Genomic DNA, 26,364 nt, shown 5'->3' on the forward strand with positions numbered 1-26,364 from the left:
AGAATATCGCAAGTGTTCCCCCAAAGATGTAAGCTATTTTATATAGGTATTTCCTACCATAATAATACAAGCTAATGCTTTTGGAGTGCTTTTTATGTAAACAATGCTGGTAAAGACTTTACATATGTGTCTTTTCTATTCTTCTCAGTTGCTCTGACTCAGTTGCTATTATTATTCTCACATTCTTTTTATTGCAGAGAAAATCCCAGGCACAGAGAGGTTAAGTTATTTGCCTAATGTCACACAACCATTAGCTGATAAAGACAGTGTTTGAGTCAGGTCTGTATGACTCCAGAGACTGAGTTTTAGCAGAAATAGAATGTTGCTGCCCAGAGGGGATATGTTTCTGGGGAAAGTGCATGAAGGTTAAACAAGATATGTGCATCAAAAAATAAAAAATAACTCTCCTTCAGAGAGCTTAATGCAGAGGGACTACTCCAGCTTAAAGGGCAAAGAAGCCAAGAAGTCTTCTTCTAAAAGGATGGTGCCTTGCTTGGGATCCCATATTTGTCTAGTTTGGCTTCTAGAATCCGCATCACCTAGGAGTTAGTGTGCCCATCAATAACCCCTAAATACAGATGCTTTTAAAAATGTCAGTACAAATCACAGCTGTTACATTTATGGAGAGTACAAAAGAATCACTGCACTTAACTCTATATAGAAATAAAAAGTAACAAAATTTATTTCTACTGTTCTCTTTATTGAATAACTAACAGAGTGATAAAATGATACCTGCAGGCATCCAAAAGGCCACCACCACATCGAAACTGATCTTGAGACCTACTGCTTTCACCTTTACACAGCTTAAATCTACAGTCATCACCCACATTTTATTTTAGAAAAATGGTGAGAAGACAGGGAAATATCACTGCTGCTGATTTTGGAAAACATGGTATTATTCATTGTTATTTGGTAGGATTTAATTCCAAATTGTAGCATTATCAAGACACTTTACAAGTGAGTGGCCGGCGAACTCCCCCAAGGGCTCTACACCTGTGACATGAGACACTGTAGCAGATGTGATAGAAATTAGCTAGGCCAGACTCAGGACCCACTCTACCAACACATATGTATTCAGTGCCATGATACAACTAGAACAGGGATGAGCACTGCGTTAATTAACAAACTCTGTATGAGCCAAGTACTACACAGAGTGTTGGCCCACGTGCTTTGCACTAATAAACCAAGAAGGCATTTAGGATTTATTGAGTTCCAGATATCATGCCAGGCAATTGGGTGAGTGTTTTTAATCTCTGTTTTGCTAATGAGGGTTTGAGACTTTGTATCCTTTAGGGTTTGGTCAAGAAAACTAAAGAATCTCCAAGTAGTCCAAGTAAAACTATTTGCATACAGGAACTAGAGGCTTGCACAATTGTTGGGATCTCTTCCTGGATAAGGGAGCTGAAAATCAGAGAAGCTTCCAGTGGAATTCCAAAATCAAGAAACCCGTGCACAAGATCTCATCCCCTGTGCCACTAAAGCAGGAATTAAAAGTGTTCATCCAGAGGAAGATGCACACATAACAATCACAGGGAAGAGCTGCCAAGGATCTCTACTGTCTGTATCACCTGCCTGGGTACTTCCTCAGGTACCCTAAGTCATGGTTATGACATTCTTGCCTGCCCATGTTTCTGTCTCCAACCACCACCAGAGAAGAAGTGCTCTCCTTCTCATCCAATCTCTAACAGCGCTCCCATCTATCCTTTAGGAATCTTGGGACCATATAGGAAAAATGTTTCTCGGTATTGTTGTTGCAGACTTTCCCCCTTCTATACGGAGGACAATATAAATGGGACTGGTAGTGATTCCAAATTGACAACAGAACATCAGATATGTGCTGAAAACTGTGGTGAAGCTTGCCTAACAGCATACAAGTCATTAGTAGCAGGAGTGTCAGGAATGGAACCCACAAGGGTCTCACTCTAATGTGTGTTCCACTAAATGATTGAAATATGTTATAAGAAACATAAGAAATATTATATTACAAATGTAACACAAGAACATTAGCCTAGGTAGCCATGAAAATCTTCAAAGAATAGGTATAATTTGAGTTGGTTGGTAGCATTCTTTCTCTCTCTCTCTCTCTTCTTTTTTTTCTTTTCTTTCTTTCTTTCTTCTTCTTTTTTTTTTAAACAGAATTTTGCCAAGGCTGGAGTACAGTGAACAATCATAGCTCACTATAACCTCCAACTCCTAGTCTCAAGCGATCCTCCTGCCTCAGTCTCCTGAGTAGCTAGGACTATAGGGGCATACACCTAGCTAATTTTTTTTTGTAGAGACAGGGTCTCATTATGTCACCAGGCTGGTCTTGAACTCCTGGGCTCAAGCAATTCTCCCACTCTGGCCTCTCAAAGCAAGGAGATTGCAGGTATGAGTCACCTTGCCTGGCCTCAGTAGGGTTCTAAAGGGTAGATGGGAGCACTGTGAATATGCCAAAGGCTTGAAATGGCCTGAGCAATCAGAGAGAAAAGAGTGTTGGTGCATAGCATATCAGTTTGAAGGACTGCAAATCTGAAGTGCATTTTTGTCACTTCTTGTCTCTGTCTCCAGTTCTCGACCTATGCTGGGCAGTGAATGAATAATTGCTGAAAATAATGACAATGACCTATAATCAGCCATGTTTAGAAACATCTGGATCCCTTCAGGCGGTGACAGTGGACTGAAAGGGCACATGTTATGCTCCTGCCTTCTGTTATCCCTGGCCGAAAAACAAGGTGAGCTTGGGAAAAAGTCCAGGACCAGCATACATTAATGACTTGCTTCTAATCTCAAAAAATTGTTACTGTGAGGCTGGGGTATTTTGCTCTTTTTTTCACACTGGGTTTTGTTTTGTTTTTTAATCCTATGTCTACATCAATATGACAGGATAGAAGAGGAAAGAAACAAAATGATAAGCAAACCGGATATTTAGATGTAAATATGAAATTCACACTTGTTCTGCATTCAAGAGATATAGGATTTGACAATCATTACTTTGAAAACAGCTTTAGCTTGCTGCAGATTTCTTCTCTTCTCTGCCCATTTCCAGCGACAGAGCCATCATGAAGAAGGATGTTCGAAGACATCACATCTATAACCTTTGCCAAAGGCACACACAGTCTTTGGAAGGAAGACTTTTATTTTCCCTGTCACCTTTAATGCTGGATATACCAGCTGAAAGCTGAATTCCAAATATAAGGTCACTGTACGGAGGCTTCCTAAAGACATAGAGCTTGAAAAGAAATCTTTTCTGAATGTCACTCTCATTTCAGCTCACATTTTCCTGATACAGCACAGATGTACTAATTGGTCTTGCTGTCGACAGAAATAAACAAAACAAAACATTATTTGCCAACATCCCCCATAGAGGCATTCATGCCCATAATAAGCACAAGTCTCAGTTCAGGGTAATTAATTGAGACACACACAGGAAATGTCTAATGCACAATTTCCTTGTTCACATATTGTGTGAATGTCCATGTTCGTTCTTTAGAAAAGAATCCTGTGCATTTTGTCTCACTTGAGTCTTTGAAAGAGCCACTTAGAGATCAAAGCACGGCAATCAGATGGTGAGAGTTTACATTTTTCTCCACACATTGAGAACTCTGCATTTTATTCTTTTAGAATCTACATTTCACAACACTCCCCCAAATAATGCTTCCTCTCCTCTTGCAGTAATCATAACAAGACCTGGTGTCTTAAACTGATGACCTACTGACCACAACTATTTGGCATACGGGTCTTATTTTTTATTAGAAGAATTTTAAGCAAACAGCAAATTGGCTTCTTGCAACTGAAAATTTCACCAAAATTCAGATGATTTGCAATAACAGTAGGCCTCTATCTTTACACAGAAACTGGCTGAAGTTAAGTAGCTTCCACTTCTTTTTAATGAAGTAGACTCTTCAATGCAGCATCCTCTTAGCCCTGTTCCCCTTACTGTGCCACTCACAGTGTGGCTCACGGAGCCACAGGTCAGCACCCCCGGAAGTTTATTAGAAATGCAAAGTCACTGACCCCACTCCAAACAATTCAATCAGAACATCCAGGGAAAAGGCCCAGGAATATGAGTTTTAATAAGATTCGAGGTGATTTATATGAATATTAAGAGTTTGACAAATCCTGCTCTCTACTAATTCACTTACCTGCCCAACTTTGGTTAGCATTTAGATTTATGCCGCTAACCTGGGCCCAGCAAACACTGTTATTTCCCTAGGTTTCCATTACCTCAGGAATCTCACAAGAAGAGCAAAACCAAAACCATTGGTCTTTATCCACAGTAAGTTAATTATAATTGATGCAATTTTGTTTTCCCCAGCCTGGATTATATTGCAAGCACCCAGTTGCTTTGCGACCTCTCAGAAAATGTGGACTTAGTGATAGTGGGTGAGTAAGAGCCGTTGGCACCTTTGGTTATTAGTCAGTGAGGTGTCCCAGATTTGTTTTGCTTTGGAGGATCACTGAAAACTGCCAGATTTATTTTTTTGTTTTCTGGAGCTCAGTTATTTTGCCGTTCAGATTTTATCTCCTCCCCAAGGGCAGCAAACTGGTTTCAAGCTAAAGCAAAAAAGAAGGCAAGATAGAGTGGTCTTTTCTTTTCCCCAACCATGTTTAATCGCACAAGGTCCTCTGGCTAGAGCCATGTGCCTACACTAGAGTATAAAATTAGACCTCTCCCAGCAGCCGCAGAAGCTTAGCATCCTTCAATCACCATTCAAAGCTAGATCTTCTCTGCCCTAAAAAAGCAGTTTTAAATGGCAGCCCCACTGAGTAACATCATAGCTGATAATAGCTCTGTTAGATGCTATGTAAAGCATCTTGGCTAAACTCTTCATTACCATTTGAAAACATCAGATGCTTTAGAATTGCTTCAGGTCTTTAAAAATCCCATCTTCTACTCCTGGCAGGACTAAGAGATTCAGTAAGCTGGAGTCATGGCTCAGCCCAGAGATTCAGAATCACTATGCCATGTAATGGTATTTCACATCTCTCTTTAGATCACCCAAAGCTGAATAGTCTAATTGTTCACGCTCAATTTATTTGTGCTCTCGGTTGCATTCACGTGGTCAGGGTGGACAGTCTAAAGAGGGAGCAGAGTGTAAAATCATTCAAATTAGCAACTGATAGTTACAGTAATTGAGGAATCAGCCTCGAGGTTAATATATTGATTCATTTTGATAATATTATATAGGCTGTGAAATTTTCTGATAGTTAAACTACCACTGAGATCTACTGAGGTAATAATACACACTTAATAGTATTTCAGACAACACCACAGATTTGAAAATGTATTTCAGAATATGCACTTTTCAGCTCCACCATAAATTAGCATACAGGGATTCTGTGGATGCTGGCATCAGCTCAGAATTTCAAAATTTCAGAAAACATCCCTGGCTTCAGCAGAGTTGGGGATGTTTTCCTATCAATAACTTCAAAATGAAAAAAAAAAAAATCTGTCTCCTTGTCTCTTTGCACCAAAATGGAACTTAAAATACAGTCGCTCTTCTCAGGATCCTGGCCAGAACTGCCAGGATCATCTCTGAGCTCGACAGAAAAAGAAACACAGGAAAACCACAGGGTGCCTCTAGGTACTCAGCACTGGAAATTGGCTTCACTAATAAAGAGAAGGTGTCACCTACAGCAGCTACTGGTATTTGTCCCTAAATGAGTGAGGATATTCGCCTCCTGGGACCACTGTGGAGGGGTGCTGCAGAGGACTCAGTCTTGGAGGAAAAGCAACTGAGAATATATTCTCTGCTGCTATGCCTTGAAATGTTTGTCAGCACAACTGAGAGAGTCCATCTTAGAGCACAAGGACTTAAGAGAGCAAATGAAAATGCTTTTGTGTTGTGTGAAGTCCAAATGGTTCACTCCAGCATTCAAGGCCTCCCAGTTCCCTTCTCTCCCTCTAACTTTGTCTCCTAGGGCTCTGCAGCAGGGGCCACATGCCCCACCCTTCCCCCAGGGACAAACTGTGCCTGTCTTTGCCTGTCTGACTGCAGAGCTTACTCACAGACTTAGCCCTTACCTGGAGAACATCATGCTTTCTCTCTGGACCTGAAGTTTTATTTGTTTTTTTGTTTTTTTTTTTTGATGGAGTTTCACTCTTGTTACCCAGGCTGGAGTGCAATGGCACAATCTCTGCTCACTGCAACCTCCGTCCCTGGGTTCAAGCGATCCTCCTGCCTCAGCCTTCCGAGTAGCTGGGATTACAGGCATGAGCCATCACGCCCAGCTAATTTTGTATTTTTAGTAGAGACAGGGTTTCTCCATGTTGGTCAGGCTGGTCTCGAACTCCTGAACTCAGATGATCTGCCCGCCTTGGCCTCCCAAAGTGCTGGGATTACAGGCATGAGCCACTGCACCCAGCCTTCCTTTCTTTTTAAGACTAGCTCTGTCCCACATTCCTTCTCCAGAAATCTTTTCCTACAGCCCCAGGTCTCCCTCCTTCCCTTCTTCCCTCTGCTGAGCTGGATCACACGGGCGTAGGGTGGGTCCCACGCAGTCAGTCGCCTTGCTGTCCTTTGCAGGATACACACAGTGAGCACTTGATCTGGAGGAAATGTACCTTTTGCTTCTATTCTTTGTTCTTGTGGTTTATGTTGCAGGTGGAAGGCCTCTGCGTATCATACACTGGCTTGGCACTTTGACTCACCATTTTGAAGGCAGCAACATTTCTTTACCTAACATTACTGAAAACTAAGAGTGTGGGGAGGGGAGTAGGAGGCAGGTGGTATGTGTATGCAGTTCTCCTGGGACTTAGCAATATGTATGTGGTGGCGGGTGGGGAGAGCTCCATTGTCTGAGTCGGTGCCAGCTTAATAAATCAGGGAGCTGAAAATAAATCAGGGAGTGCTTGGAGAATTCCACCAAACATTCATCCTTCTTAATATGGTCTAAGCCAGGCCAACGAGGGTAAGGGAACTTAGTCACAAAAGCAGGCCTAAAATCTCCATGTTTTGAGTAAATTTCAGCATTGCTTATTTATTAATTCAACAAATATTTGTTAAACATTTATTCTATGAAAGGAGCTGTTCTGAATGCAGGAGTTGGGGCAATTCACAAGGCAGACACTGTTCCTGTCCTCATGTACCATGCATACCAGTAGCAAGAATACTCCATATGGGTGACAGAGGGATTCAGTTTCTTCTCTGTCTCTAGGATTTAGGTTTTGAGATGGGTTTTGCAGGATGCATAGGAGTCTTTGAAGAGAGAACAGCATGCACAAAAGCATAAAAATTTAAAACCATGTGGCTTAATTAGGAAAATGCAAACAGAGGTTCAAAGAGCAGAAGCTGGAGTGGCCAGGACCCTTTACATAGAGAGCCCCAAATTCCCACTAAGCCAGAGCACTTAGAAACACAATAATAATATGAGAATAGATTTGTTGTAGCCTTTTCTTCTCCTCTGAATTAAAGCACAAAATAAATTTAAAAATAATTTTATTCTTCTTCAATGTCCACTCTAGCTTCAGAAGTAGCAGATAGTAGATTGTATATATTGAAAAAACACAGACAGCTTATAGTTCCTCTTTCCTCTGGATCACTCTCCAGGCCTCCTTTGGGGTCCTGTACATAGTAATAAGGTTTTTGCCAAATTATCTAAAAGTAGACACAGCTGATGCATAGAAAGAAAAAGGAATAATCAAATGCCCCAGCAGTTCACACCCACTTTACTGTGATAAAAAGCCTTCCTATTGGAGAGACCTTAGCTGGAGAAGTGGCTCCCACATTTCCTCTGATCACCATCAGTACATCTTTATGTTCTTCATAAAATACATCCTTTAACTCATTAAATTCATGTGCTCAATGGTTATTAAAATGGTGCACCATTCCAATAACTTTGTGGTAGTGTGCTGGGTAAATATTTTATTTTCTGACGAGTGCTTGAGTTTTATTTGCCAGCATTAAAACTAGGGCAGAATGACTGGAGATACGAATAGAGATATTTGCCAACACAAGGAGATGATACACAGATGTTAATGAAAGCTCTGGGGGTAGTTTTCTGGGCTGTTGAATGTAATTTCTCACATCCCCAAAAGGCGATAATAGGGAAACACCCTGAAAAGAATTCTCTAATGTCTGTGCATATGCAGCAGAGGACCATTGGGAAGTTAATGTGCTATGCAAGGCAGATATTCATTCATTCATTCATTTGGATGGTGTAAGGCATAGAACTGAACACTGGATCTTTTGTGCCTCTCTGTCTGCCCATTTGGTTTTCTTACCCCAAATCCCCATTTCTGCCAAGTTAGCTTCCCTTCGAAGGTCAAGGCTAAAGCTCTTATTTTACCTCCTCTTACCACCCTCCCAAACCTCCCAGACTGACTCATCTCTACTCAGAGAGAACCACAGACACACTTCTGTTAGAATAATTTGCACATTTATTAACTCTTTGTTTATCTCCTTGTGTAGTTCACTGGATTATGGTTGCTTAAAAGCAGAGAGCATGCTTTATTCTTCATTGTATTGACTCCAAAACTCCTCTCCAATGAGCCCTGTATTTAGCAAAGACATCACCATGTGTTAATCTACCCTCTCATTATTCCTGGTACCAAATACCTGTTTATTGAATGAAAAATGAGTCAGTGAGGCAGGAGACCTTGGCTGACTCTACAAAAGTTACCTGGCCTTTTCTGCACTTTTTATAAGCTTTATGGGCTGGAAGTCATTTATGTATTCAATCATTTTATAAGCATTTAATATGTCCTTAATATGACCAGGACACTGGGAAGATGCAAGCCTCTATTCTCAAACTCCCTGGAATCCTGGAGGGAGCTAGTAGGAGCTATTGCCAAAGAAATATAAATGTATGTTGTTCGAACTGTAGCTAGAAAATTTTGAGAAAATACAAAGTAAGATCATGATCAAGACACCATAATTTTGCTTCTAACTTCTTAGGACCACCCATGACTCTAGAAAATGGCTAGTTGTTCTTTGCAGGCACAAGGCACAGAATATATAATGTACAGCTGTTGACTTTTGTCAATTCCCAAATCCAAATTCTGGCACCAAGATGGTAATTTTTGTATGGAGGAGAACCTATCCCAGCAAAATCTCAATTGTTCACCTTACGCTGAAGGTAAGACTCCAACCAACGATCTGATCCTAATCAGCAGTCAGATCTATACCTCTGAGACTTATGCATCTGTTTGTATATTTACCTAGGATACTTCTTTAAAATAAACCATTTTTCCTCCACCCAGTGCCCATTAGATGGGTTCAGTCTTCTTGAGGAAACTTCCTGTATCTGAGAAGAGCAGTCTCTTATAATAAAGATTGCAGCTCTAGTCTCCAAAAAGAGCCTTGTGTACTATGTCAATCCTCTTCATTCCTAGATACTGTTCATTACACATACCACATGGTCTCTAGAAATAATTTGGCACAAACACCATGGCTATTATCTGAAAAGGAAAAGAGAACACAGTAATTGATAACACAACCCTAAGAAAATTAATTATCCCTCTTTCTGATTTTCACTTAGAGCAAAGTACACAGTAACACTGCAGTCTATTCCCAACCCCAACCTACTCCAGCAACTCCCTACTGAATGAGCAATTAGAAGAACTATATATTGCATGCCAAGCAAACTCTGCCGTGATAAAAGAACTTGTTTCATGTTATCTTTTCTTTTGTATGCCAAAGATTAGAAAATACAAATTTGAGTGACTGAATTATCTACAATACAAATTGCTGATAATTTTTTAATGTGCCCTCAACTACATGCAAGAAGGAGAAGAGTAAAGAAGCTAGAAATGAGTGCCTTATCACAAAAACCCATCTGTATGTTTCATGTGAGAAAAAGATGACGTGATATTGAAACTAGACTGATGAGTCTATTTCCAAAGCCCTAGACTTAACTTGGGGGTTGGAAATAGAGAAAATGCCAAATCATCTCTAACAAAGGTCAACCGAAAGAGCAAGTGTGCAGAAGGGCCTGGTTCCTGGCTTTCTCAAAGGGGAGCCTTCATCATTGTGATCTGGCTTGGATTCTTAGGGGAAAAAATAGAAGAATAATAATACTGGATCAAACCAATTGGGTGCTCTGTGACAGGAACGCGGTTCCAGACGGAAATATGTAACAATCTCTGCCACTTTGTTTTGCTTTTGCATGTATTGAGACAGAAGTGCCTGGAAGACCAGTTTCTAGAACAGTCTGAACAAGTATAAAAAGGATGTCCAGCACCGGGCGCGGTGGCTCACGCCTGTAATCCCAGCACTTTGGGAGGCCGAGGCAGGCAGATCACGAGGTCAAGAGATCGAGACCATCCTGGCCAACATGGTGAAACCCTGTCTCTACTAAAAATACAAAAATTAGCTGGGCGTGGTGACGTGCGCCTGTAGTCCCATCTACCAGGGAGGCTGAGGCAGAATAATTGCTTGAATCCGGGAGGCAGAGGTTGCAGTAAGCTGAGATCGTGCCACTGCACTCCAGCCTGGTGCCTGGCTACGGAGTGAGACTCTGTCTCAAAAAAAAAAAAAAGAAAAGAAAAAAAAAAAGGATGTCCATCCTTTCATTTTCCTCATAGTCTCTTCAGTTGGGAAAGTCCTGATCTTCAACACCATGCATAGCATCCCCACCTGCTCCCTGCCACCTAGAAGCCCAAATGTGATTTTGGCATGTCACATGTAGATTGGCTCTGTCCTCATTCCTCACCATCTCATAAGATCCTCAACTCTCTTTTGCTATATTTGTCATTTTCTTATTTATTCCCTATCCCTCCATCTAATTCCCTTATGCCTCCATATGACTTCTCAACTAGTTTTTTGCTCCTATCAAACCACCTTAGCAATAGTCCTCCAAATGATATGTTAAAGTTTTAGTTTAAATATAATAATAATAATCTTTGAATTATAAGGACCTTCTTTTTCTGCCATTATTACTTAAAGTCATGCCTAACATTCCAAATGTTAATCACTTTGCATTTCTTGCAAAAGTTAATGCAAGAGTAGTTGCAAACTTTTGGTGCATGAAGGTGAGAGAATGAATAGATGGTTTGGCACAGTTTAATTTTGACTGCAGAGTAAAGAGAAGAACCACTAAATTCATCTCTAGAAAGCAAATGATTATCATGTGTGATGAATAATTAATATCAGGGGACAGATATAACACCTTATACATTACTTAATTTAGTCCTTACATATTTTACAAATGAGCAAATCTCAGAGACAGATCCAATAATTTGCCCAAGAGCACATTTGTAGCAAATGACTGAACCAGGATTCAAATTGTTTGTCTGTGTTGTTGATAGGTGTCTATATAATATGAATTCAGTAGGAAAGGAGGAAGGGTAAGAAAGGGGGGATCAAAAGGAATTCATGCCCCATCTATATACATTCCCTACAAACTCTCCAAAAAGACTTGAAATTCCAGAATAAAAGTTTCAATTCCTTTGCTTAAAATATTGTTCATTAAACAGCATATAAAAGTGATGTTTGAAAGATTAACTTTCAGCTCTCTGTCATTGTCACATTCATGACAGTTGCCTTTGGAACTCTTCCTGAAAGTTGACTTTGATAGTCAAAAGAACCGGTGTGCCACAGAGAGCTAGTACCCTATATAAAGAGCCTCAGGCCTAGGGGTGAAGTGAGACCTGCTTTGGTACTTTGGTCCTGGCACTGTGTAATGTATGTCTTTCCTAGATATTCCCAAGGAAATGGCCATAACTTAAGAAAATCTAATTTGAAAAAGAATTGGAGAAGAATAATGATTGAAACACCTCTGCCCTGATTCAGTATATAATTTAACACTAATTCCTCACTCCTAAAGAGATGTTTATGCCATCTGTTTAATGCTGCATACACAGCCAGCTTCATAATAGTTTATTCTTGGTCTCTTTGTATATACTGCATTTCTTAAGGGTTATTAACAAAAAGGCTTTTTGCTTTCAGATATGGCTTCTGGTTCGTAGGTTCGTAACAATTCAAGAGCAAACAGATTGATGCTGTAGAGTTTAAAGAGTTGCCCATCCTAGAACCAAGCAAGGACCAACCAAAGGTCATAGAGCAGGTCTACAGACTTTAAATAGCTGTGGTTTGGAAATAAAAAGAAAAAAAAAAAAAGAAAGAAAGGAAGTGAGGAAAGAAAAAAGGGAAGAAAGGAGAGAATGGAGAAAAAAGGGAGGTGAGGAAGAAAGGAAAAGTTTATCTTAAAACTCTGTCTTTTGTTTTATACAATGTCTTTTCCAACCTGTTTCCAGAGACTTCAAATATTATTATCTACATAGCTCATATAGTTGAGCTGAAAGCTACCTCAAGCTATATGTTTTTTTTTTTGAGACAAAGTCTCCCTCTTGTCACCCAGGCTGGAGTGCAGTGGTACAATCTGGGCTCACTGCAACCTCTGCCTCTTGGGTTCAAGCGATTCTCCTACCTTAGTCTCCTGAGTTGCTGGGATTACAGGTGCCTGCCTGGCTAATTTTTGTATTTTTAGTAGAGACGGGGTTTCACCATGTTGGCCAGGCTGGTCTCAAACTCCTGACCTGAGGCAATCCTCCTGCCTCAGCCTCCTGAAGTGCTGGGATTACAGGCGTGAACCGCTGCACCCAGACAAGCTCCATGTTTTTATTGGGAGCTTCTGTTTTCTTGTGTACTGTCATCAACTTAATGACACAAACAAAATTTATTCCCCAACACCAAAGTGTGGGTTTTGTCTTTGTTAGACCTCTAATACCCCAAACTTATTTCCAACTTGGCTACTGCCTGCAAAGAAACAGAGAAGAGTTGAACATAATGAATGACCAATAAATGTCAACTATGATGATGATGATTGACAATGATGATTGAGACCATTTTTGCTAATGAGTATTTAAAAGACATAATTCACATCATGTGACTGTTCTAATTTCCATGTCTGCATGTACCTTTTTGTCTACTTAATTTTAAAGTCATTGCACAAGTGTGCGTTTGGATACGTACACATAGTCTACAATTTTGAAATTTTTAGTTTAGTATGATCCAAGGAACATAAAATTTATCATTTAAAAAATTTTCCTTTTGTCATTTCTACCCTTCTACCCCCAAGAGAGAAGTAAATAATGCTTCTTTAAAGGTAGTATTCCCCAACTCACTCATAACTCACCGAGGCCTCCTTCCACTGCAACCCAAAGGCCTCCCGGAAGAGCAGTGCTCTCATTCTTCGGAAATTCATACCTATGAGGGTCATAGACAGAATTTTACTTCTCCCTCCTAGGAGAGTTGGCAGAAACCACTTTCCCATAACAAGTCAAAGCCTCAGAGAAGAACAGCTTTCTCAGTACTTAGTCTGGGTCAGCCTGTGTTGACTTAAGGGTCTGGGAATATGCTTGGGGAACTTCATGTCCTCCTTTTAAGAAAAAGGTATTATTTGGGGGTATGAAGTAGTTTCAGAAGACAAATTATAAAAGTTATCTAACCTGTGTGTTACACTGTTGTTTGTTGTTTTTAATTTAAGCATATGCAAAAGTCAAGTAGGGAAACATACCAAACAAGGTACCTCACATCTTTCTCTGTATTTACAGATCTTATTATGATATACATGACAGACACCTAATACATTATGTCCAATAATCAATTTAAGAGATGCTATCCCTAAGGAATCTCATGAACTAGTGTCATCAGATATTCAAGAGGGAAAGAAAGGTAAATAAATGTATCTTTAAGGTGAACGTGGACTTCGAACCCACTGCCAAATCTTCAGGGTGGGTGAAAATGGAGTTTATTGAAAAACAGAGTTCATGCACTTTAGAAGCTTGGATCCATGTAGCATCCTAGAAATCAGAACAGTGGTGGGATTTTAAGTTAATTAGGGCATGATCAAGAATACTCAAAGGTTTACAAAGACCATCTGCTTAAGGTACATATAATAAATCTGGGAAAATCCCCCCAGTAGAGGGGGCTGTAGACTTAAGAGTTGTCCCTGTCACAATATGCAAATAGGGCAAATCTTAAGATTCCATTTATCTGTATATCCCTAGGAGATTCTCGCTGTAGCAAGATACATATCAAATATATCTATCCTACATCAAATACACACATATCTATTTATCCGTTTATCTACTCAATACTTTTATCATCATCATCACAATATAAAAATTAGACTTCTGAATTGGGGCTTGGGTGTGGAGAATAAACAAAGAGAAGGTTGTATTTAACTCTAGGAATTGATAAGAGGGAAAAGTAAGGAATTGGAAAGAAATATTTTATATGGTTTTCCAAAAACTTGAAAAATTCTGAAGGTTTACAGGAAGCTGAAAGTTCACTAGAGTCATTTATGCCAACATAGATGGAATCGGAGGACTTTATGCTAAGTGAAATAAGCTAAACACAGAAAGACAAATACTGCAGGTTCTCACTGACGTGTAGAGTCTAAAACAATTGAACTCATAGAAGCAAATAGGGAGAGGTGTTTACTGAGACTGGACAGTAGAGGAATGGCAAGATGATAACAAAGGGTACAAAGCCTTAGATAGGAGGATGAGTTTGTTTCTGTTTTTTGTTGTTATTGTTGTTCGTTCGTTTTCGGAGATCTATTGCGGTGAATATAACTAATCGCTGAGTACCGCATGTTTCAATACAGCTGAGAGAGTAAACCTCAAATGCTTTTATCACAAAAAATGCAAATATTTGAGGTGATGAATAGGTTAATTAGCTTGATTTAAGAATTCCACATTACATTAAAAATCATCACATCACTTTGTACCCCATAAATATATACAACTATAATTTGTCAATATAGAATTTTTAAAACTCATTAGAGTGAATCCATTTTCTTGGTCCTCGTGGGATTGATAGCAAGCTCATGATCCACTTGGAAGGTTCTGACTTACTAGGAACATGATTCCTGAGGTCAAGGTAGAGTGGGATGATGGCTAATATGCATATCTATTTCCAAAAATCTGGCACTAGCAAGCACTATTCGGGTTGTTTGGAAGCCAGTCTAAAGGACCCCTATGGAAAATGTTAAGGCTGGGGAAGAAGTACCCAGTACATAGAAATCATGACTCTAAACAAATAAGGAGACAAAAAGACTTATCCAGAAAAGTGATTGGCAAGGTACTTGAAGCAAGATCTAAAGCTGATTGTTAGTAGGATAGATACAGTTAGTTGTAACAATCAATTGTTTTCTGATCCACACGAAACGGAGCTGTTGATCCCAGTTCACCAAAGATAGAAAAAAACAAAACAGTCAATCTAATAGGAAAGTCATTAATAATTATAGCAATAATGGAAAAATGTCCCTTTCTTCTCCTATCAAATAGCATAAGGAGCTATAGCCGGCAAGGCCCCAGAGCCCAGCATAACTAGGATTTGAAGACATAACATAACACTTGTGTTAGGGGCTTGAGATACACAAAGGAATAAGGCCAGGAGGTGTCACAGTGGAAACCGATAAGCTGCTCTAATTGGACTATTTTAACAGCTCCCAAGATTGTGTAGGGGCCCAGCAATCTCCCATTGCAGGAGAGAATGTTAAAGTCCTGGTAATTCCAATGGTGGTAGCTCAGAGCCAAACAGATTCCTATCACCCTCAGTGTTATTATTCATACTAAAAGTAAAAACACTTCAAGTTACATCTATCTAAAATAAAATATACAAAAAGCGATAAACTGGCTTGTTGCAGGTTCATGGATTGCCTCTGCCAGTGAAGACACACTGTCAATTTACTCTGTAAACTTTTCACAGGTGAAGTGGCTATTTCAAAATATTTTCAGTGAGTTCTTCATAATAGAATAGCAGAAATGTGAGATTTACAGTGACCTTTTCATATGCCTTTAAAAGATTTTTTTGAATTGATCAAGTAACAAAATAGAAAACTTGCTGTTTAATTCAAAGTCACTGCTCTCACTGAGTATGATATCCACCCCCTTCTTGCTCCCTGTCCCCACTGTAACAACAGATTTCATTATACTCATTTTAATAAATGGCCAGCATTTCACAACAGAAGTTTATATTATCTTAAACCTGTAATCCCTTAAATATGTGGAGCATAATAAATTCATGTAAGAGATAAAATAATTTTAGAGCTAATGTAGACTTTAGGAAACATACAGTTAATGCAACCATTTAAAGATTTAAAAAATAGGCTAAAGTGATTCAGCAGAACCAGAAGTACATTTTAATCTTTTAATTCCAAGTCTTTTATGTTTTTGTTTTTTTTCCTCCATCGCACTTTTATTTGAATGTAATATTTGAGACAATTATCCAAAAGGGCCAATATTTCCCAATTTAATCTGAAATCATAATAAAACAAGCAACAAAACAGTGTTTGGGATTTCAGTTTCTCACCCTTATCATCAAGACTCACTGCTTCCCATCATCAACATTTATTGAGCATTTACAGTGTACTAGGCACAATAAAACATACAGAAAACATTGTGCTCTTGAGGAGCTTACATTCTACAAGAAAAAAATACACCTTTTAAAATGGCATTTTTGTTTGGTGTTTTCTACAAAGTACTGAGGAAATATTTTGTAAAGTGAGCTTTGGGTATAACTTAGTCCCATCATTATTTAGAGAACAGAGGAAGAGAAAGAGGAAGGATTTTAAAGGCAGACAATGGCAGACCATTCAGGATAGGTAGGGTTTTAAAAGGAAATAAACACAATCTCATCAATTAAGGAAAAGATTTGCTGCAGTAAACAGGATGAAGGAAATAGTTTGTGGGATGCAAACAAAGGAAGCAGGGTATCTTAGACATTGAGTGGAGCCAGAAAGATCATGCAGCCTTTTTCTAAGTACATGGCCACCAAGTAGGAATGGTTGGTGACAAGACAGAAGGCTATAAAAGGAAGCTAATCTTGTGCACCTAACAAATAGAAAGAATAAAGGTTCAAAACTGAAGGCAGGCTATAAGACTATCAAGAAATTCTTAAAAACCAAAAAGTGATTTGGAAGCACAAAACTTATAGTTAGTGCTACCCAATGTCATGTGGGCCAAGAACATTGTGGCTTCCTGTTAGAAAATGCCATATACCAAAATTTTAAATGGAACACATTACTTCCCCCTTGCCCCACTGGAAAACATAGGAACTCATTTGTTTCAGGGTGGGGAGGAAGAGAGGGGATCATGGGACATGGTTGGAAACAGTAGTTATATTAGTAGTATTTTTGTTGTTAAAACCTTGTGTTTAAATTTAGTCAAAGCACATTAGCTGCCAAGAGGGAATAAGGAATAAATTTCTAAAAATGCACAATTTCCTGTAGAGAAGTTTCAGAGCCAAAAGACTAACATTCATGAAAAGCTGTAGAGAAAGTAGTCAAAAAGTCCATTCATAAAACTTGTATTTCACTTACATGAATTTAATACACGTTCTTTTTTAATTTTTTAATTTTTTAATTTTTTTATTGCATTTTAGGTTTTGGGGTACATGTGAAGAACATGCAAGATTGTTGCATAGGTGCATACGTGGCAGTGTGATTTGCTGCTTTCCTCCCCTTCACCTATATCTGGCATTTCTCCCCATGCTATCTCTCCCCAACTCCCCACCCCCCCGTCCCTCCCCTATTTCCCCCCAACAGACCCCAGTGTATAGTGCTCCCCTCCCTGTGTCCATGTGTTCTCATTGTTCAACACCCGCCTATGAGTGAGAACATGCGGTGTTTGATTTTGTGTTCTTGAATACACATGTTCTTAACAATTATGTTTGGATTGTTCATGAGAATTTCGTAAGACATTAAACAAAGCTGTGCATCATCTCAAGTTATTTCCCTGTTAACTAATTTTACAATACATGCATGTTAGGCAAGTAAAAAAAAAAATCACAAGAGTAAAAAACCTTAAAAAAAAAGTTACATACATGGGTTTTTGTTTTACTGCTGCGCTTGATATACATGAAGTAACGAACATCAAGCAATTCACTTTTACTGCATCTTTACTCTTTCATTTGTTCTTAGGTTTCCTAAACCTTTAAATACAAATAAAATGAGTGTAGCAAAAATAATGAAAGTTAACAGCAGGTGACTTTACTAATAATGAAATGTGAACCGTTTCTGCCCTTATCCAGAGTAAAACGGGTCACAACATTGTCTAAAGGAGGAGTGCTGCAGCTGTAGTCGGAGGTGCACACATTGAGATTGAGTATTCCACAGACATACATGGTTTAACATGTGGTATCCATGGGATATCTGTTTCTACCACAGTCTTCAAAGTGCTCCAAACCTTAAGGTGCCCACAATTACTACACCTGTGACTGAAACCCATGATCCCTTTTATTCCCCACCAGGACAAACAAATATGTAGGCAGTTTTCTTTACTTAGACATGGAAGCAGTTTTAACACTGGCCCTAGTGAAGCCACAATGTACCAAAAGTACTGTGCCAAACATTTCTAACATGTATAAAAATTCTACATCCCCATATTGGCCACCTCAAGATAAAAGCAGATAACTCCCTAAATGTTAACTGGCTCTACTCTCCTAATATTAAACATAAAAACCACATGGGAAATATAGAAATACAAATAGGAGTCACACAAATCTGTCATAAATTGTAAACAAAAAACTATCTGTGGGACAGCATGGGTGATAAATGGTCTACTGTGTAAATTTCAGAAAAAGGCAGACAAAAGTTGGAAGGCAAGTTAATTTCCCCTCCTTCTCCTGCTTCAGTTTCATCTCCTTGGGTATCCGATGTCCACAATGTCAAGTTGTCTCTCGGTAATTGCATTATTAGCATGCTGTCTTTGTATGACTCTTCACTTAATGTGTCAAGTTCAGCAATGGCTTCATCAAAAGTTGTCTTTGCAAGAGAGCAGGCTTTCTCTGGGGAGTTCAGAACCTCAAAATAGAACACAGAGAAGTTAAGAACCAGACCCCATCATGTGTTGGTTGCATTTCCTTTTTGCTGATTTCAAAAGCTTCTTGGTATGCTTGTTGTGACTGACCCACAATCCCTTTCTTGTCATCACCAGCGGCAACCTCAGCCAAGTAACTGTAGTAACCTCTTTTCATTTTCAAATAGAAGACTTTGCTCTTTGCTTGTGAAGCATTGAGGATCAAGAACTTTTCCAAAAGAGACAGTACATCATTGCAGATATCTCTTAGCTCCGTCTCAATTTTCTCTATATATTCTCTAGCCATCTGCTGTTTTATTTCTCAGCACCTTCCATTTTTTGTTCAATACTTGAGACAACCCTTCAAGATGACCAATGGGCTACTAGAACATTTTTATAAGCAACTGAGAGAAGATACCTCTCCTCATTGGATAATTCAGCTCCTTGCTCAGTTATAGACTTCATGCAGGCTGCCATGTCATCCTATCTCTCAGCCTGCTGGGTCAGTTTGGCTCCCTGAACCAGCTCATTTTTATCCATGACTGGATGTTCTGTGTCCAGGGTGGGTGGTGGCCGTGGACGGGCAGGGGCTCAGCAGTCTCTGGGTGGTGGTGGCAGCAGCAGCGAGACTGAGACTCTGTCCCCAAGTCTCCTATTTTTTAAGGTTAATATAAGTTTCATCTAAATAAAAAATAATAATATCTGGAATAATAATAGTAATGATTCCAAGCTTCTGATCACTCCATTTTATTTTAAATGCTTTCAGAAATTTAATTTTTTAAAGCAAGTGTTTTAATCATATGCTAAATTTCTGTTCTTGGGTAAAATTCATTCAAATATGACTTGGACTCTGTCAAGATATTGAATGGCTTGAACAGAGATTGCTTGAATTTATTAAGACCAGCAAGCAGAAAGAAAAGTAGTCAAATAATTAAGATTATTCAAAAAGAAAAAAGAAAACGGTCAGCTTTGCAGATGCTGACACTGCCTGGAGCCCCCTGCCACCAGCCACGGCCAACCTCACAACCCCTGCCACCAGTCACAGCCAAAAAACCACTGTGCTTGTCAACATCACTATTGCTGGTGAGCTCTTTGGCCAAGTTTTCTTCAAGCTGTTTGCAGACAAAGTTCCAAAGACAGCAGAAAATATTCATGCTCTGAGTACTGGAGAGAAAGGATTTGGTTATAATGGTTTCTGCTTTCCCAGAATTATTCTGGGGTTTATGTGTGAGGGTGATGACTTCACATGTCATAATGACAGTGGTGGCAAGTCCATCTATGGGGAGAAACCTGATAATGAGAAGTTAATCCTGAAGCATACAGGTCCTGGCATCTCGTTCATGACAAATGCTGGACCCAACACAAACAGTTTCCAGTGTTTCACCTGCACTGCCATAACTGAGTGGTTAGATAGCAAGCTTGTAGTCTCTGGCAAAGTGAAGGAAGAGATGAATATCATGGAAGCCATGGAGCACTTTGAGTCTAGGAATGGTGAGACTAGCAAGTAGATCGTAACTGCTGACTGTGGCCATCTCTAATAAATTGGACTTGTGTTTTATCTTAACCACCAGTCCATTCCTTCTGTAATTCAGGAGAACACCTCTTCACCCCATTTGCTCACTGTATCCTATAACCTTTGTACTCTCACTGAACTCCCTTTCCATTTCCTTATTCCTTTCCATGCCTAGTGGAATTGTAGAGTTAAGTTTATGATTATGAAATAAAAACTAAATTAAAAAATACTCATAGTTCATTTCAGAAAGGCTATTCTTAAAAGGAAGAATACCAATATATTTCCTTATACCATCCATTAATAGATACCTAGAAGAAGGAAAAAAATCACTGGGCTTGTGTAAAGTTTACAGACCGTAGAGTGTGGTAGTAAGGGTCACTCCATCAGATCACTAAATAGAACCTAAGATGGAAACATATTAGACAAAATATCACATATGATGCAGTGCATATCTTTGCTTTCTCTATATTGGCTCAGTGATTAAGTGGGGTTAGATGAGCAGCCGGCCTATTTAGATTGAAAATAAGTGCCCTATTCACAGAGGAAGAAGAACGAAGTACCATATAAGGGAAAGCAGCAAAGGAACAGAAGGAACTGTTATGCTGTATTTGTGTAGGGCATAACCAATGAGTCTAGTGTCATAAAAACAGTATGATGGGACAGAAGGATGGAGAAGCCAGAGGACAAATGGGAAGCTTCCTTTCTGTGCAGTGGTGGTGAAGAATAGAAACCTCTTTCTATCTCTTTTCTTTTTTCCCCCAATTCATTTAATGCCCAACCAAGGAAAGGATACTGCCTTTAGTTATGTAGATATAAGTCCGAAATAACTGTAACTCCAAAACAGGATGAAGCATGGCTATTATATATACTTCATTTATTCATATATGTGTTAACATAAAGCAGATATGTAAGTATAAGGCTGTCATTCTTGATAGGGATAGTGATAGGATGACTATTTTTAATCTGTTGAAGTTAGAAGTATAATCAGAAAATCATTCTAACAAACATGGGTTTATAATGTGAGAAATGGTTCCAGAAGAATGACCTTAATGAATCCCAAATTGCAATAAAAGTGATTTGCAATTTATAAAAGCAGAAAAATAAGAGTGAATAATCAGCAGATCAAAAATGTTGAAGGCTTTCTAAAAGATAGAACATCGATGAATTGAATGAAAGAAGGAAACCACTGACCAAAACACATTGAAGAAAGATAATTAAAAGAGAGGCATAATTTCAGAGGTTGTTTAGTCTCAGATATGACAAATTAGGGAAAATAAAAGTCCTCTGAAAAATACTCAGGATGCTTAACTGAAGACTCTTTTAGAGCATCAGGCTGGTGGAACCTCCACTTATACAGGTATTTGCTGATGAAGGATTTTATCATTTGGAAGGAGACTCAGGGCAATGTATCAAGCGGTTGGCTCCTCCAAGAGAACAGATTATGCAAAGCATTGAGCACAACCTCTTCAGTAGCATATGCAGCCAAACTCTCAAAGATTTCAGAAAAGGTCTTCTGTAGTCAGAAATGGCATCCACATTAAGTAGACCAAGGTTACTAAATGGAAAATATAACCAACTTGAAAGAATGGCAACTTACTCCACAAATGAAAGAACTAATACCCAACGAGACAAGACACATTCTACTTATTTTAAGATCTTCCTATAATTTGTTTTGAATCTTAAATATTCTGGAGGATATTACATTCCATCCATTTAAAAAGTACCCAGAAATCACAAAAATAGAAATGTAATTATAAAAATGAAAACCTAAGACTTCTAGTTTCAGCTTCAACAAGTAAACTATGGAAGTCATCACTCCTGTTCATACCACAAGAAAAAGTAAACTAAAACTCAACAATTTTTCTTGGACGCATTAGAGAACTGAGATTGCCCCAAATATGGAAAAACAGGCAAATTCAGTGAGTCACAGCCAAGATCTGCTTCCCTGAAGAAAAAGCCACTGTAGCCATAACGTCTAATGTGAATTAACTGCTGGAGCTGAATGTAGACTAGTTGAAAGTGAGAAATCCTGGGTGGAGTGATGCTGTGCTGCTAGGAGGACCCTACATTTTTGTGGGTTTTATCTTCAGGAACTATATCAGATTCTTACTGTGAAAAGCTGAGAAAGATTCTCCCCTGGTTTTATCAAGGGAAGGGAAGAGTAACCATTGTGAAAAATACACCGAGTATTTTCCAGAGCAAAGGCATTACTCTTTAGGGGAAATGATTTCACTAGACTTATCTTATCTGGGGGTAGGGCATCTCTCCAACCCTGGCCCCCTCTGACCTTTCTGTGTCACCTAAGAGGGAAGAAATAGGCTTAGAGATCCAAGCATAGGTGTCACAGCCTTGGGACACAGATGCACTGATAAAACTGAGATTTAATTATATGATTACAGAATATCCCTTCTTTCTCACATGGTACCATCATAACAACAGGGCTCCACTACAACATTAGTAGCTGAAAGAGTCACAAGATGCAAATTCTGTCTGAAAATGAGTCTTTAGGAAATCCCAAGATAACACAGGAGGCAAAAATAAGGATATAAGAGAAATGTGAAGACTTTGGCACTCACAGCTACAGTAAACATAAAACACAACACAGCTCTTACCCAGATGAACATAAGATCACACGCTGAAGGCCTAGAAAAATATTTAACTTTTTATTACATGGCATATCATGTCCAGCTTTAACCAGAAAATTACAAGTCACACCAGAAGACAAACAAAACAAAACAAAATAATTATCAGAACCATGCTCAGCTATGACATAGAACACAATATGTAAAATAATTGTGTTAAAAGATCTAATGGAAGAAATAGGTAAAAGCAAGAAAATATGGGCAAACTATACAAAGACATTGAAACTCTAAGAGAGTATCTATAGAAAATGCTGGAAACAAAAGCACTACAATGAAAATGAAGAATGTTTATGATATACTTATCACTAGGTTGAACACCAAGAAAACAGTGAGCATGAAGACAGGCCAATAGAAATTTCCCAAAATAAAATAAGAAAGACAAAAATAATAATAAAAAAACATTATCTCAGAAATATAGGATACTTTGTTTAATGTGACATGTGGAATTAGAATATCAGTGAAGAAGAGAGAGCAGAGCAGGAGAAATATTTCAAGTGATAGCTGATCAGAATTTCTCAAAAACTAATGACATATACCAAATCACAGATCCAGAAAGCTTAGAGAACACCAGCCAGGAAAAGTGCCAAAAACACTACAACCAGTTATATCATATTCAAACTGAAGATCAAGAGAAAAATCGTGAAAGAAGCCAGAGAAAGTAAAATACTTTACATAGAAAGGAAAAAAGATGAGAATTACAGTAGACTTCTTGTCACAAACCATGCAAGCAAGGAGAGAGTAGGCTAAAATATTGGAAGAGTTCAAAGAAAAAACACCAACCTAGGATTCTACATCCTGTTTGATGGCCCAACAAATTAAAGAGAATTAAATACTTTCTCAGAAAAACAAAAAACGAAGGAATTCATCACCAGCAGTTCTGCCCTACAAGAAAGGTAAAAAATGATAATGAAATGAAATGAAAATTATATAGTCTGGAAACTTTGATTTACATAAAGAATCAAAGAGAGTTAGAGAAGAAATAAATGAAAACATATTTTTGTTGAATTCATAAGTAACTTAAAAGATAAGTCTGTTTGAAGTAATAAAGGTAACAATGTGATGGTTGATTTTGGCACATGGATAAGTAAAATGAATGACAATAATTTCACAAGGTATGGGAGGGAGCTACCAGGAATATTCTGTTATACAGTATGTGAACAACGTATGAAATATAGAGAGTTATTTGAGAGTAGACTAAGATTAGTTTAATATTATTTAGCACATTGCAAACTCTATGGAAAACACTGAAACCTTTTGTAAAATGAGAATAACTGATATGCTAATGTTACAGGAAAGGAGTCTGGATCCAGACCCCAAGAGAGGGTTCTTGGATCTTATGCAAGAAAGAATTCAGGGCAAGTCCACAGTGCAAAGTGAAAACAAGTTTGTTAAGAAAGTAAAGGAATAAAAGAATGGCTACTCCATAGACAGAGCAGCCCCAGGGACAGCTGGTTGCCAAGTAGCCTGTCTGCAAGCACACTAATTCTTTCTTCCACTATTAAAAGACTCTGAGGCATTGTTCAGTATGCCAACTGCAATTTTCAACTCCAGAATTTCTGCTCATTTCTTTTTAATTATTTCAATGTCTTTATTAAATTTATCTGACAGAGTTCTGAATTCTTTCTCTGTGTTATCTCGAATGTTTTTGAGTTTCTTCAAAATAGCTATTTTGAATTCTGTCTAAAAGGTCACATATCTCTGTTTCTCCAGGATTGATTCCTGGTGCCTTATTTAGTTCATTTGGTGAGGTCATGTTTTCCTGGATCATCTTGATATTTGTGGATGTTTGTCTATGTCTGGGCATTGAAGGGTTAGGTATTTATTGTAGTCTTTGCAGTCAGGGCTTGTCTGTACCCTTTCTTGTTGGGAAGGCTTTCCAGATATTTGAAGAACTTGGGTGTTGTCATCTAAGCTGTATCTGCTTTAGGGAGAATCCCAATCCCAGTAACACTGTGGTTCTTGCAGGCTTGTACAGGTACCGCCTTGAAGTTCTTAGCAAAAATTGGGAAGAATTCTCTGGATTACTAGGCAAAGACTCTTGTTCACTTCCCTTACATTCTCCAAAACAAATGAAGTCTCTCTCTCTCTCTCTCTGTTCCGAGCCACGTGAACCGGGGGTGGAGTGACACAAGCACTCCTGTGGCTACCAGCCCTAGAACTGTGCTGGGTCTGATCTAAAGCCAGCACAGCGCTGAGTCTCAGCAAAGGCCTGCTCTAACCACTCACTGGCTCTAACTACCTATGTTTGCTCAAAGCCCTGGGGCCTGATCATCAGCAGATAGCTAAGTCAGCCAGCCTGTGTCCTTTCTTTCAGGGTGGAAAGTTCCCCTAGGCCCCTGGTCAATCCAGAGGTGTCATTCGGGAGCCAGGGATTAGAGTAAAAAACCTTATATATCCACCTGGTGTTCTATTGCACTAAGGCTGAGGTGGCACTCAAACCATAAGATGCAGGCTTTCCCACTCTTTCCCACCTTTTCCAAAGGCAGGGGAGCCTCACCCTATGGCTGCCACCACCTCAAATCAATGGTGAGTACCACCAGACTACCATCAATGTTTTCTTAAAGCTCAAGGCCTCTTAAGTCAGTTTGTGGTGAATGCCACCTGCCCCTCACCCTTCAAGGCAATGGGCTCCCCTCTGGTCCAGGGAGCATCTAGAAATTCTATCCAAGAGCCAAGTTCTAGAATCAGGAATCCCAAGAGCTCATATGGTGCTCTGCCCCTGGTGGCTAAGCTGGTACCTAAAGTGCAAGACAAAGACCCCTTTATTTTTTCCTCTACTTTTCTCAGGCAAAAGGAATCTTTCACTGTAGCCACCACAGATGGGAATGTGCTGAGTCTCACCAGAAACTAGCAAGTCTCAACGTCTTACATAAGTTCCTTAATATACCTGGACATCACAGCCATTTATTTAAGGCCCAAGGCCTCTTTAGTTAGCAGGTGTTGAATTCTGCCAGGACTGAGTCCTTCCCATCAGGAAAATGGGCTTCTTTGTGGCCCAGTGTGAGTCTAGAAATGTTTTTTGGATGCTAGGGCCTGGAAAGGGGGGCTTCATGACTCTGACCAGTGACCTATCCTGCTATGGCTGAGCTGGTATCCAAAATGCAAAAAAAAGTCTTCCCTACTCTTTCATTTCCTCTCTTCAAGCAGGAAGGAGTTTCTTTGGAGCTACAAGCTGTGCAGCCTGGGGTTAGAGAAGGGGTGATTCCAGCACTCCTCTGGCTATTTCAGCTGGTGTCTCAGTAGGTCATGACCTCCCAAGTTCATTGTCTGTGGGCCCGGGTCAGCACTAGGAGTCACCTAAGCGTTACAATTCTTATTGCCTAGACTGTGTTTCAAGTTTATGTGACCCCAGAGCATTGTAGCATATGGTGCCAAGGCTTGTGGGAACTCAAGTTCTGACCACTGGGAAGGGCAATTCTGCTCTGAGTAGGGCTTGTTTAAAGGCTCCCTCCTTGGGAGTTAGCTGACGTTGGTTTTGT

At 39.2% G+C, this 26,364-nt stretch overlaps 1 long non-coding RNA gene and 1 pseudogene across 1 annotated transcript in view; one reads left to right on the forward strand and one right to left on the reverse strand.

The window, feature by feature from the left end:
• LOC105715792 (uncharacterized) overlaps window positions 1-26,364 on the forward strand; it is a 130,498-nt gene that overhangs the window by 99,600 nt on the left and 4,534 nt on the right. The window lies entirely within an intron of this gene.
• Window positions 18,460-19,306, reverse strand: LOC105715785 (14-3-3 protein zeta/delta-like; annotated as a pseudogene).

Source organism: Aotus nancymaae, unplaced genomic scaffold (genome assembly GCF_030222135.1).
Source record: "Aotus nancymaae isolate 86718 unplaced genomic scaffold, 86718_ANA_hifiasm-v0.15.2.pri h1tg000010l, whole genome shotgun sequence".
NCBI lineage: Eukaryota > Metazoa > Chordata > Mammalia > Primates > Aotidae > Aotus > Aotus nancymaae.